General features: G+C 36.9%; 1 protein-coding gene across 3 annotated transcripts in view; it reads left to right on the top strand.

Annotated features, from left to right (window-relative positions):
* The first annotated feature begins 796 nt into the window (after positions 1 to 796).
* LOC132106705 (adenylate cyclase type 2-like) overlaps positions 797 to 14029 on the top strand; it is a 47917-nt gene continuing 34684 nt past the window's right edge. For 2 of the 3 annotated variants that reach the window (XM_059512661.1, XM_059512641.1), the window contains exon 1: positions 797 to 956. The gene's annotated coding sequence lies outside the window, so the exon portion shown is untranslated. Of the gene's footprint in view, positions 957 to 1489; positions 1687 to 14029 lie in introns of those variants that run through there. The other variant, XM_059512652.1, reaches the window with a different exon arrangement.

Here is a 14029-nt window from a genome sequence, read left to right as displayed (position 1 = left end):
TTAAGATAATATGGCAGTGGGAACAATTGTTGCTGCTTGAGCAGTCGTATCACACTTTCCAAAATCAGTCACCAAATAATAATAAACATTGGGCATAGATACCGTTTAATTATACTTTTTAAATATTTCTTACTTGTGAAGTGTAGGCTATTCTAGCTGGTTCACTGATATGCACAAAGCACAGAACTGCAGCTTTCACAATGTTTCTATTGATTTCTCATTAGTATGGTAAAAACTGGTAATCCCAAAAATAAGCAAATATTGATATGCATAAACATTTCTATATTTTATTATTTTTTATATAATATTTCATGGTTGATCATTATTTTGGGACAAAAGAAAATTTGTTTTTGAGGCTGTCACTCATATTATTAGCTACTATTAAGACATCGCTATGTTTTGTATATTTTTGTGAGAATGAAAAGGGAATAAAGCTAAATTTTGGATTCAATCATAAGGAAGATCTGTATTCTACAATAATAAAATGCACTTTAAAATCAGCAGTGTAGCTGTGTTATATGTACAATTTACATTCAGAAGACTAACCATGCTTTTATGTGTGTGTGATGTTCAGTACATTCATCACCAAAAATGGACACTTACATTGTTTGGACATGGCCAGTAGAAAAGAAAAAAAAAAAAGGAAAATCTATTTTAAAGTAGAAGTACATGCATTCGTCAATTCTCATAGTTAAGACCCTCCAGAAACACTAGAAACATCCCAACTCATGATTTTTCTGCACGCGGGGAGGCGCGCTCAAAGTAGACACGGTATAGTTTCCTTAGCGCGTGCACAGTTTGCCGCTTGAACTAGAGCCTCTGAGAGAGAAACAGTTAGAGAAGAATTTACACACACAGTATGAGTCAAACACGGAACTGAGGGCCAAAACCGAATGTATCTTACCGCTGTGGGTTCGGCAGTAAACAGCAGTTCAACGTGCGACGACAGCAGTCAGGTGAGTGAAGTTTCTCACTACAGCATATTTATTACGAACAGATATGTTCTCTGTTTTTATTTTTTTTCTTATTCTTTTATATAGTTATATTAATTAAGTTATCCACATTTTCGGTTAAATGTGTGTTTTTTTTTCTTTTGTCTGGGTTCATCTCTTTCGTGCCTGTAGCGCATCACTTCGGCTCAAAGAGAGAGAGAGATAGTTAACATTCCTGACTTAAAATCTGCTCATTATTGTATTATGGATAGATATATGGAAGCATTGTTCATTATATTTGTCTCGTTTGTTTGAAGTCTTATATAGCTCATCTTCATTAGCCCTGTCCTGCGAAACTGGTGATGCATGTATGGTTAGCAGCGTTACTGAGGTGTCATTTGGGTCCCAAATCTTTATGAACACAGATAATATGGTGTACAGTTAGCCTGATAATTGTTTGTTTCAAATACAACTGACGCGGGAATCTTTAAGCAGTGTCTGCTAGATAGTGGAAGTAACTGGTTTTCTTCTTGACAGTGGTCTCTGTACAGGAAATGAATATGTTATCTAAGTGTACTGAGGCTTATCATATGCAGTGTACTCTGAGCAAACAAAACCATTGGGCTCACCATCTGAAAGTGAGAGAAGGATGGGGTAAAACAGATGCCCTCAAGGCAATCAATTCAACTCAAGTGGATAAAAAAAGGAGTAGATTTCATTAAGTTCCGTGGAGCATTTTACCAGGACTGCAGAGGTGAGAGAGACCTGTAGAAGCTCATTGCAGACACGTCTGGATCTGTGTATTTTGGCTCTTTACCGTTGCTGCTGTGTTTTTCTCATGGTGATGTTGAACTTAAAGTTACTCTGTCTTCCAAGAAATGCTTACTAGTTACAAATGTTTGGCGGATGTCTGCTGGACAATGGGGTGCTTTTTTTTTTGTAATATTGGTTTATTTGATTTCAAGAGTACAGTATGTAAGAAGCAGGTTTCCCCTGGGCGTGGAAGACATGGACATATCAGGAAATTCTAAACTTATTGTAGTGAATAAAAATGTTTCTGCTTATGCTCTGCAATTGCATTTAGAAAACGAATCCTCCAAGAGCGCAAATATCTTTATTTGTTTGTTTAGAGACTTTTGTACATTTGTGGAGAGCTACGCCAGCGATCTTTAAAGGGATAGTTCACCCAGATAGCAAAATTATGTCATTAATAACTTACCCTCATGGTGTTTCAAACCCGTAAGACCTCCTTTTATCTTTGGAACACAGTTTAAGATATTTTAGATTTAGTCCGAGAGCTCTCAGTCCCTCCATTGAAGCTGTGTGTACTGTATACTGTCCATGTCCAGAAAGGTAAGAAAAACATCATCAAAGTAGTCCATGTGACATCAGAGGGTCAGTTAGAATTTTTTGAAGCACCGAAAATACATTTTGGTCCAAAAATAGCAAAAACTACGACTTTATTCAGCATTGTCTTCTCTTCCGTGTCTGTTGTGAGAGAGTTCAAAACAAAGCAGCTGGATATCCGGTTCGCGAACGAATCATTCAGTTCACCAAATCGAACTGAATCGTTTTAAACGGTTCGCGTCTCCAATACGCATTAATCCACAAATGACTTAAGCTGTTAACTTTTTTAATGAGGCTCAAACAGTACACTGACTGAACTGCTGTGAAGAGAGAACTGAAGATGAACCGAGCCGAGCCAGTTAAGAAGAATCAAGGAGCTGATGATACTGCGCATGTGTGATTCAGCGTGAAGCAAACCGACACACAGAGCGTCTGAACCGAACTGATTCTTTTGGTGATTGATTCTGAACTGATTCTGTGCTAGTGTTATGAGCGCGGGTAAACCGAAGGCTTGAATCAAGGGCAATCATCGCAAATGAGGCCTTTAGGTCGAGCGCAAAAGAACCGGTTAACCGTTTTCTTCAACCGGTTTATTGAATCGAACTGTCCGAAAGAACTACTGGTGATCCGAAAACCGATGCAACCGGTTCTTGACTCGTGAACGAGTCAGTCTTTTGTTCGTTATCTGGCTCGGCTCAGTGTTCATCTTCAGTTCTCTCTTCACATCAGTTCAGTCAGTGTACTGTTTGAGTGCATGCATTACTCCGGGATATTGGTTTGTTTGAACTCAGAGGGAGTGTCAGCCACATTAAAAACTGAATGATTCGTTCGGGAACCAGATATCCAGCTGCTTTGTTTTGAACTCTCTCACACAACAGACACGGAAGAGAAGACAATGCTGAATAAAGTCGTTGTTTTTGCTATTTTTGGACCAAAATGTATTTTCGATGCTTCAAAAATTTCTAACTGACCCTCTGATGTCACATGGACTACTTTGATGATGTTTTTCTTACCTTTCTGGACATGGACAGTATACAGTACACACAGCTTCAATGGAGGGACTGAGAGCTCTCGGACTAAATCTAAAATATCTTAAACTGTGTTTTAAAGATAAACGGAGGTCTTACGCATTTGAAACAACATCAGGGTAAGTTATTAATTACATAATTTTGCTATCTGGGTGAACTAACCCTTTAAGATTGTTAAAAATAAATAAATAATAATAAGAAGAAGAAAACCATAAGCATGAATAACTGGAAAAGTCATGGTCATATGGGAACCCTTAAAAAAGCCATGACTAAAGAAGACACTTTAACTAATAACTTTAACTAACACTCTCTAATTTTCTGTTAATTGTTGCAAATAAATATAAAAAATAATATAATATCTAAGTATAAATGTTATTAAATATTAGTGTTTTCAGTAGTTTCCAAGTTGTCACTGTTACAGTTCATATAAAATTGTTAAAAGGACTGCATAAATAAAGGTTTTGCTGTCATGTCAGAGCTGCAGTTTAGCTCTGTCTTTCATTTTGGTAAGTTTAAAGCAGAAGTGGCATTTTTATGGTCTGGCTGCAGGATTTCACTGTCTACTTTAAACATAGTAAGTGGTTCGTATGAAAGTAGGGGTTATATAATATTGACATTAAATCAATCATTGCTTCATTTATTCAGAAACAGATAATGTTGTCAACTAAACATGTTGTATCTTGACATTGAATGATGTTTAATAGGTCACACATCTGATCTTACCATAGCACAGTCATTGTGGCTTGGCTGCCATAGTCAGCACTGTAAAGATGAACTCTTCCACTCAAAAAGGTTTGAGGGCGATGAAAGGATTGAGTCAGCAGGAAGTGATTCTGAACATTTTCTATGACAAAAATCTTTTTCATAGCTCTTTTGATCTTTGGTCTCGTGAGCAGTCAGCTACTGGAAGGGAACATTAATGTTGTCAACCGTTTACCAGTATTTAAAAATAATATTTTTTACATTGGAACAAGAAAAAGGGATTGTTTATTTATTTGGTTTTGGTTGTTAATTCATATTGGCATTCTTAGAACTAAAACTGTAAACTCAAGTGTTTCATATGTGTGATGTTCTGTCAGCATTTCTAATGTCTGTCAAATTGAGTTTTTGGACTTCTTTCTAGTCACTTTTGAAAAATGCACGCTTTGAGCCTTAAATGTATATACAGTACACAATGCTGCATGTAGCATGTACATGAAGCAAATAGATTGGTACACCACCCAAAGGTGCATTGTTGTGTTGGGTTTTCTGCAGGAGTTGTTTGTTCTGGGCATCTGTGCAGTGTTGAACAGAGAGTTTATTGAGTGCACTGAGAACATAATGCTGATGCATTATGGTCAGACTATTGGTAATGTTTACACGCATGAGTTCAAATGTATGTGTAAACATTAGTGAGCTTTTCCAAATTGGACCTTACACTGTCTTAGAATGTTGCCATTCAATTTAATTGATTATTGAATGATAATTTTTAATCTACAATAAGAACTTTTTAACTGCATAAAAGACTCTGTGCTCACTGACTGCCTATTTCCTCTGAAATCTTAGTACTATGGAACCTTCTGGTATAGTATTGTCTAATAGCAATTTGAAGTAGTAAACTCTTTCCGTCATATTTAAAAGAAAAAAAAAAAGTTGATTGATTGAGCTATTGATTTAATGATTAAAAGTGACATCAGATGCAAAATTCACTTTTACATGGTGTTTGCTTATAAATGTGCCTTAGCAGTGTGTGGACACAACCTGCCTACATGATAAAAATGCATTCACTTTTCTTTTTTTTAACTCCCATAAAACCTAAAGAGTCTCAGTTATCAAGCCATTTTGATTTTCCGAGCAATATGACGTCATATTGCTCAAGCCCCGCCCACAGTCACTGATGGACTGTCTCGTATTAGCATATTTCCACCACCAGTTGTACACTGTTTGTCATTTTCTCTGCACTCGAGCAGCTGTAGCAGCAATGTCTCATAAGCAGTGCAGGTGTTTTATAGTTGGATGTAGAAGAACATAAGAGTCTTCATTTTCTCCCGATATCAGACCCACTGAGGACGCAGTGAATTAGTTTTGTTTGTGATGGTAATGGGCCACCGAATAAACCTAAATTAGTTTATTTCTGTGAAAATCATTTTTCTCAAGACTGATTTCTTTCTTATCAGGTAGACAACAGGTTAAGTAAAAATATTAATATGCAAAATAGCGCATTTATGTACAACCCGAATTCCGGAAAAGTTGGGACGTTTTTTAAATTTTAATAAAATGAAAACTAAAAGACTTTCAAATCACATGAGCCAATATTTTATTCACAATAGAACATAGATAACATAGCAAATGTTTAAACTGAGAAAGTTTACAATTTTATGCACAAAATGAGCTCATTTCAATTTTGATTTCTGCTACAGGTCTCATAATAGTTGGGACGGGGCATGTTTACCATGGTGTAGCATCTCCTTTTCTTTTCAAAACAGTTTGAAGACGTCTGGGCATTGAGGCTATGAGTTGCTGGAGTTTTGCTGTTGGAATTTGGTCCCATTCTTGCCTTATATAGATTTCCAGCTGCTGAAGAGTTCGTGGTCGTCTTTGACGTATTTTTCGTTTAATGATGCGCCAAATGTTCTCTATAGGTGAAAGATCTGGACTGCAGGCAGGCCAGGTTAGCACCCGGACTCTTCTACGACGAAGCAATGCTGTTGTTATAGCTGCAGTATGTGGTTTTGCATTGTCCTGCTGAAATAAACAAGGCCTTCCCTGAAATAGACGTTGTTTGGAGGGAAGCATATGTTGCTCTAAAACCTTTATATACCTTTCAGCATTCACAGAGCCTTCCAAAACATGCAAGCTGCCCATACCGTATGCACTTATGCACCCCCATACCATCAGAGATGTTGGCTTTTGAACTGAACGCTGATAACATGCTGGAAGGTCTTCCTCCTCTTTAGCCCGGAGGACACGGCGTCCGTGATTTCCAACAAGAATGTCAAATTTGGACTCGTATGACCATAAAACACTATTCCACTTTGAAATAGTCCATTTTAAATGAGCCTTGGCCCACAGGACACGACGGCGCTTCTGGACCATGTTCACATATGGCTTCCTTTTTGCATGATAGAGCTTTAGTTGGCATCTGCTGATGGCACGGTGGATTGTGTTTACCGACAGTGGTTTCTGAAAGTATTCCTGGGCCCATTTAGTAATGTCATTGACACAATCATGCCGATGAGTGATGCAGTGTCGTCTGAGAGCCCGAAGACCACGGGCATCCAATAAAGGTCTCCGGCCTTGTCCCTTACGCACAGAGATTTCTCCAGTTTCTCTGAATCTTTTGATGATCTTATGCACTGTAGATGATGAGATTTGCAAAGCCTTTGCAATTTGACGTTGAGGAACATTGTTTTTAAAGTTTTCCACAATTTTTTTACGCAGTCTTTCACAGATTGGAGAGCCTCTGCCCATCTTTACTTCTGAGAGACTCTGCTTCTCTAAGACAAAGCTTTTATAGCTAATCATGTTACAGACCTGATATCAATTAACTTAATTAATCACTAGATGTTCTCCCAGCTGAATCTTTTCAAAACTGCTTGCTTTTTTAGCCATTTGTTGCCCCCGTGCCAACTTTTTTGAGACCTGTAGCAGGCATTAAATTTTAAATGAGCTAATTAAGTGGATAAAAGTGTAAAATTTCTCAGTTTAAACATTTGCTACGTTATCTATGTTCTATTGTGAATAAAATATTGGCTCATGTGATTTGAAATTCCTTTAGTTTTCATTTTATTAAAATGTAAAAAACGTCCCAACTTTTCCGGAATTCGGGTTGTAGCAAAATACTCTTTATTTATTTTTTCCTAGCTGACTAATGAGCTTGTGGATGCCAAATGGTTATTCTGAGGTAAACGTATTGTTTCTTATTTTAAACGACACACACAGTCGCTCCCCAAGACAATAGAGAACTGCTAGATTACTTCTCTTTAATTTGAGAAGCACATGGATGGACCCCCTCTGACCTTTGAACTCTACACACTTATTCCACAACTTTAACCACAACCTGCACAACACTGTGGATTTACAGCACTTTGTTCAAATGCTAACACACTGCTGTCAAAACTGTGAAGCACACATTCAAAACAGAATAGATTTCAGCCTTGTGCCTTTCAAACACTGCTGATTGCAATTTCAGGATTAGCCCTGGCAATTATTTGTTCGAATTACAGTATGTACTTTTAGTTTCTACCTTTTTTTCTACCTTCTCATTACTGTTATTCGGTAAATTACTACAGACTATTGAAGCAAACTGCTAATTTTCATTTACCTTAAAGAATTGTTATGTTCTAAAAATGTAAATAGATCATGTGAAAGAATGTCCCTCTTTTCTTTGAAGAAAATATGACTTTGTATGAAGTCACTGAAATAGATCAAACTGTAAAGATGAAAAGTGAGTATTTTCTGTATTGGTGTTTGATGCTAGTGTTTTTCCTCTCAGTGTGTTCTGAGTGACAGTGTGTGTTATCTCAGTGAGGGTTGTGTGTAGCCTGTTTTGAGCCATGTGTTAAGAGTTGTGTTGCTTGGAATGAGTTTTGCAGGTGATGTGAACTGTTTAGCTCAGGTGACTGTTGCTAGTGTAGACTGTAGTTAGAGTTTTGCACATGTAGGTCCAGTTGTGCTCAATGTCGTTTAGCAATCGAAAAAAACTGTATGGAGTTAACCATCCATGGTGCACTTTCACGGAGTGACTTCCTCAGCTTACTTTTGCTTTTTTTTTTTTCTTATTTTTTAAATGACTAAATTGTTAAAAATAATATTAAATAATGAATGATTCCATTTTTGACTTAAAGGTTTACTGTTGCATTAAGACAATTTTCTTTTCCTAACATGTTTCCTAACAAGTCATATGGCAAACAAAAATAAAAAATTCCTTATTTCATTTGAAAATGTAACTATATCATGATTTACAAGGATAGTTCACCCAAAAAAGAAAATTACCCCATGATTTACTCATCCTCAAGCAATCCTAGGTGTATATGACTTTCTTCTTTCAGACGAATACAATCTGAGTTATGTTAAAAATGTCTTGGCTCTTCCAAGCTTTAGAATGGCAGTGAATGGGGGTTAAGATTCAATAATCCAATAGAAGTCCAATAAAGTGCATCCATCCATTAATAAAAAGTGCTCCACATGGCTCCAGGTGGTTAAAAAAGGCCTCCTGAAGTGAATTGATGCATTTTTGTAAGAAAAATATCTATATTTTAAAACTTTATAAACCGTAATCTCTAGCGTCCGCTAACAGTCAGTATGCACACATGTACTTTATGTAGTCCTGACTCCTGCATAGTGTGTGTTAAACGTTTACAGTTCTATTTTCAAATAGTCTTCTTAGTATATATTTAACCTTTACTTAGCTTATTTTATAAATATAGATTAATTATGCCGAGTTTAGTTCTTTGCAGTCCTGTGTTCTGTGTTTTTTTGTCTATGTAGCACCCTGGTCCTGGAGAAATGCTGTCTCGTTTCACTGTATACTAACTGTATAGAGCTGGAAGGACAATAAAGCTACTCTGACTCTGACTCTCTGACTCTGTCGTACACGTGTTCACGAGAGAGTGGCGTTCCAGCGGATAAATAAAGTTCTATTCCAAGTGCACCACACATGAAGTGGACAACATTGGGTAAAAGTACAACAAATTCGCTTGTTAAATATCTTTGTAGAAAAGATTAAATATGGAGGCAAATATTGTACATACTTGTCTTAAACACATCATATATGTTCAGAAATAATATAAGGAAAATGCTAAATATTCTCTTGCCCTACAAGAGGTTCAGTGCTGGACAGAACTACAGTCCCTCATATGAAGATGCTTTGTACATTATGAGTTGATGACTGTTGAATCCCTTCTTCTCATTCATGTTTTTAATTTATATGGCCAATAACTCAAAATCAATCTGTCCAGTAATGTAATAATCAACCCAATAACAGACGGAGTGGTGCCAAGCTGCTCTTTAGAGGCTTTAGTGAGGTATTTGATATGGCAGATCATTATTATAGTTCAGTTTCAAGTGCTGTGGTCTGCCGTGCTGTTTGACTGACCCACACATGACAAACACAGAGCATTTAGAGAGGTAGAGGGAGCCAGGCCAGTCGATTGAGGTTTAGTGACTGCATCATAGACATCTGTCGTATTAAATCTTAAGAAAAACAGTTCATGTAATTTGATCAAATCTGCCACAAAAGGTTACCGATAGTCACTCAGAAGATCAAACCTGCTCCCCCTCAGTGCAGTGTGTTGCTGTTCGAGCTTTGTGGGCAGTGAAGCATGTGCTGAATGATCTCAAAATAGATTTGGTCTATTTAAGTTGCTTAACAGCTCTGTGTTAAAACAAGATCTCACGCTTGTGTGCTCAAAATGTGTGTAGGAGTTGAAGAGTTAGCAGCCATCTCTTGAAAAGGCATTCAGCTCAGCAGGAGTCAAATTTAAAACACTTCAGTGTCATCAGGTGATTGATAGGGTTTCCTGTGTGTGTGTGTGTGTGTGTGTTTATATATATTGAGTTATTGGCTATATAAAACATATATATTGTTTTTAATATAAAAAAAAAATTATATTCCTTTTAGGGTTTGTTTTAGATGTCATGATAGCTTAGTACACATATGTTCAAAAGGTTGTGGCCGGTATGATTTTTTGGAAACACTTTACAATAAGGATCCATTCGTTAATGTTTTTTATGTATTATCTAACATGATCAAACAATGAACAAAGCATTTATTACAATGAAAATACTGTCGTTCATTGTAAGTTCATGTTAATTCAATGTGTATTAACTAATATTAACGAGCACATCTTTTGATTTTAATAATGCATTAATAAATGTTGAAATTAACATTAAGTGAGATTAATGAATGCTGTAGAAGTGTTTATGCTTAGTTCATATTAACTAATGAACCATATTGTAAAGTGTTACAGATTTTTTAAAAGACTTAATAAAGACTTAATAAAAAAAGCTGTATTAATTTGTTTAAAAAAAAACAGTAATACGATACAACAGTAATGTAACTTATAGATTTTTTTTTTTTACAATTTATAATAATTGTTTACTATTTGAATATATTTTAAAATGTTTTTTTCAGTGTCACATGATCCTTCAGAAATCATTCTAATATGCTGATATAGTGCTTAAGAAATATTTATTATTATCAGTGTTCAAAACAATTGTGCTGTTTGATATTTAAATTTGTGGAGATGCTTTCAGAAACTACTGTAAGTGCTTGTTTACACTTGGTCACTTTTTCTTTGATCGAATCTTATTTGTTAAAATTGTTCAGTTTTTACTTTGTCCACATGTATGTGTCTCTGCAAAATGGATATAAATCCGATCTTAAATTCCTATGTGAATTCACATGAACAAAAGCAACAGATATGTGCTGAATTTTATTTATCATCAGCTAATTTCAAGATCAAAGACTAGAATAAGAGAGAGAGTAGCTCTAGCACTGGAAAGACAAGTTAGTCTCACTACTTTTAGTTTAATGAAGATGATTGTGTGTTGAACAGCAACTTTCTTTCATTTTGCACATTGGCTTCAGTCATATCTGACTATGACATTTCATATAGCCTACAGTGGGTATAGATAAGAATCACCCCACTTTAAAATAATCACATTTTGTTGCTTTGCAGTCTGAAAGGAAGACAGACACCATTTTTGTTTTATCCAGCTGTATTTACTCAGTGCAACTTATAACATCCAAGTGAAAGATAAAACACCAACATGTCAGAAAAAACACACACAAAAAACAGAATCACTGAGTTGGAAAAAGGATCACCCCCCTGCGTCAGTATTTTGTTGAACCACCTTTTGCTTTAATTACAGACTTTAGTCTGTTGGGATTTATCTCTGTGTGGAAGGTAAACCTTCTTCCCATTGACAACTTTCTGGCAGATGGCAGCAGATTTTCCTCAAAAAGTTAATGATATTTTGCTCCATCCATTTTTCCTTTTACCCTGGCAAGTTCTCCAGTCCCTGCTTCAAAGAAACACCCTCATAACAGGACATTACCACCTCCATGCTTTACTGGAGGAACGCTGTTATTTGGATGGTGAGCTGTATTGGATTATACAGATATATAGTTTTGTGTTGAGGCCAAATATTGAGGCCTTTCTTGAGGAGGGGCTATTTCCTTGCAACCCTCTCATATACAAGCCACATCTGTAGAGAATTTGTGATATTGTTGTCACGTGCACACAATGACCACTCTTTGTCATAAATTCCCGCAGCTGCTTCAGAGTTGCTGTAGGCCTCTTGGTCGCTTCTCTGAGCAGAGGCTCTTTCATCCAGTTTGGAGTGACGTCCTGATCCAGGGAGGGTCTGTGTTTTAACCTTCAGAAATGTCTGACGAAGAAAGAGGACTGGATTCCAGTAAGACGACAGAAGAGAAAGGGCTAGATCATGTACTGATCTCCCATTTGTTAATCTGTACTCCAAACAAGAGTGCTGCGCTAGATTTACCATAACAGAAGTGTTATTGTAGAATTCATGTTGTGGTAAACCTTCTCTAGAAAAGAGTATGCAAAACATGTTGCATACTAGTATATTTTCTCTGGGGTAATGTCCCTTGCTAGTGTCCTTTTTTTTTTTTAGGAGCTTGAAATTCTCTGAAGCAGTTTACTACATAAAAGGTATATGGCATTTATGTACTACTATCGTCTTGAAAATCTGAGGTCATGATATACCATGTAAGAGACTTTAATATGAAGCTAAATACTTCAAAGTGTTCATCAGGTTTTGAGATCATACAAGGTCATGTCAGATCTTTGGCCTGTTAGAGATGAAGAGGTGATTTCATTTGCCACGTCTTACCATCTGATCCTCTCATATGAAGCACACTTGAGCTGATAGAAAAAAACATATCTGTTGTCTTTGTTATGGTGTCTTTCCTATAATCCCTCTTATTTTCTCATTTTGTTCCCAGTCTGTTTAATTGTTGCATATCCTCTGCCCATCCCCTCTCACACACAACCCCCCCAAAAACCCTCTTTTTCTCCCATAGGCACAAAGGCTTGCATATAAACAAACAGTAGACCATGATGTCAAAAATATTATGATTATAGTATATAGTGGAGGATTAGTGTCTGTGTGTCACAATCATTCAGAACATTCTTTCGCAGTGTGTGTTTGCTCGTGGCACTGATGTAATGTTTTGTCTAGTCTTGTCTTCTCAGTTTTTCACCGTCTCTCCTTCACATGCGCTCTCATCCTGAGACTCAGAGGTGTGGACGTTATCCCTGTGCAGTGTGCACTGTGTGGAAGTTCTCCTGCTCTTGACCCTTTTGACGCTCTTGTTTCTTTGTCCTAAAAAGATCATTTGCTGTTAAAGAGGTATTTCAGTTGCTGATGTAAAGCGTTGTTTAGAGGGTGTGTCACGCATTGCTTTTTGTATCGGTTTTGTTCGTCTTCAGCCCGTGTTAAACGGCAGTTGTTGCATGCTCCTGAATGGTGCGGATTATGAAGAGACATTGAAAAAAAACCTTTCCTGTTGTCCACAATGCATTTAAAAATGAAAATCCTGTGATAATTTATTCACTTCTTGTTTTGGACCCCTTTGACTTGCATTGTATGGGCAGAATTGTTAAAACGTTCTTTAAATATCTTCTCTTGAGCTCCACAGAAGAAAGAAAATTTGTTACTTTTGGTAACAAAATGAGGTTGTGTAAAATGAAATACATGCTAAATGGCTCCAACAAATTGACTTTATTCAGGTCGGTGCCATATTTACTGTTTGTCAGGAATGAAAACGAGGCTGTGAGGGTAGAAATGGAATGCACTGTTGTTTAACAACATACTGATTGTTTGGCTGACGAAAAATCTTGCCAAAAACTTTAATTTGACAAAAACTCCATAAAACAGTTATTTGATCCAGTACCTTTATACAGTATGTACCTTTGTAAAGACTCTCTCACAGCCTTGTTTTAATCTATATAAAAGTCAATATGGACTAAGGTCCATTTTTTAATTTTGGTGATTTATCCCTTTAAATCATCCTTCTCTGTTTAGCGTGTTGATCCTGTTGATGGTTTTTCTCTCTAGAATAACATTTCTTAAATGGTGAGGAGCCTGTTTATGTCTGAATGCACCTGAAGGTCAGAATAGAGTCTGTGTGTTTGTGCTCTCCGCTCTTTTGTCACATGACCCCTCCGAGACACACTTATCTCTGTACTGTGACATGTGAATTGCAGAGCTGGAGAAACGACAGTCCTCCTCCATTGAAATCCCTCAGAAAAGGTTCATTGTTGTTTGAAGCGATGTACCTCACTGCTCTGCTGCCTGTACTGCACTGCCTTCAGCCCTGTAGTTAGGGAAATGAGTCACGGTTGCTAAGGAAATTGGTTGGTGTGTGGTTAGATTGAGTGGACTTCTAAGGTTGTCCTTGATGAGAGTTTCTCTGCTCAGAAAATGGTGGATTCTGTCTTCTGCATTTGTGTGTGCTTTGTATTTCATCGACGTATTATTCTAGTGCCCACTCACTCCGACTGCCTTTATCACCACAACAATACAAAAATCAGCTCTATGTTAACACGGCGTCTTTCACATCATCGCCTACCGCGCATGTGTGTAGCTTGAGGTTTAAATGATGAAGTGTGTTTCTTTGCAAAAGTGTATGATCTGAACATGTTCAGTGAGTTTTTTGTAACGTGAGCTTGGAGATGATGTCATGCTGTCGCTTCTCTGCAGTTTTAAAGC

The sequence above is a fragment of the Carassius carassius genome, chromosome 2, assembly GCF_963082965.1.
Source record: "Carassius carassius chromosome 2, fCarCar2.1, whole genome shotgun sequence".
In the NCBI taxonomy this organism is placed as follows: Eukaryota; Metazoa; Chordata; class Actinopteri; order Cypriniformes; family Cyprinidae; genus Carassius; species Carassius carassius.
This window is presented reverse-complemented; position numbering and strand designations above follow the sequence as displayed.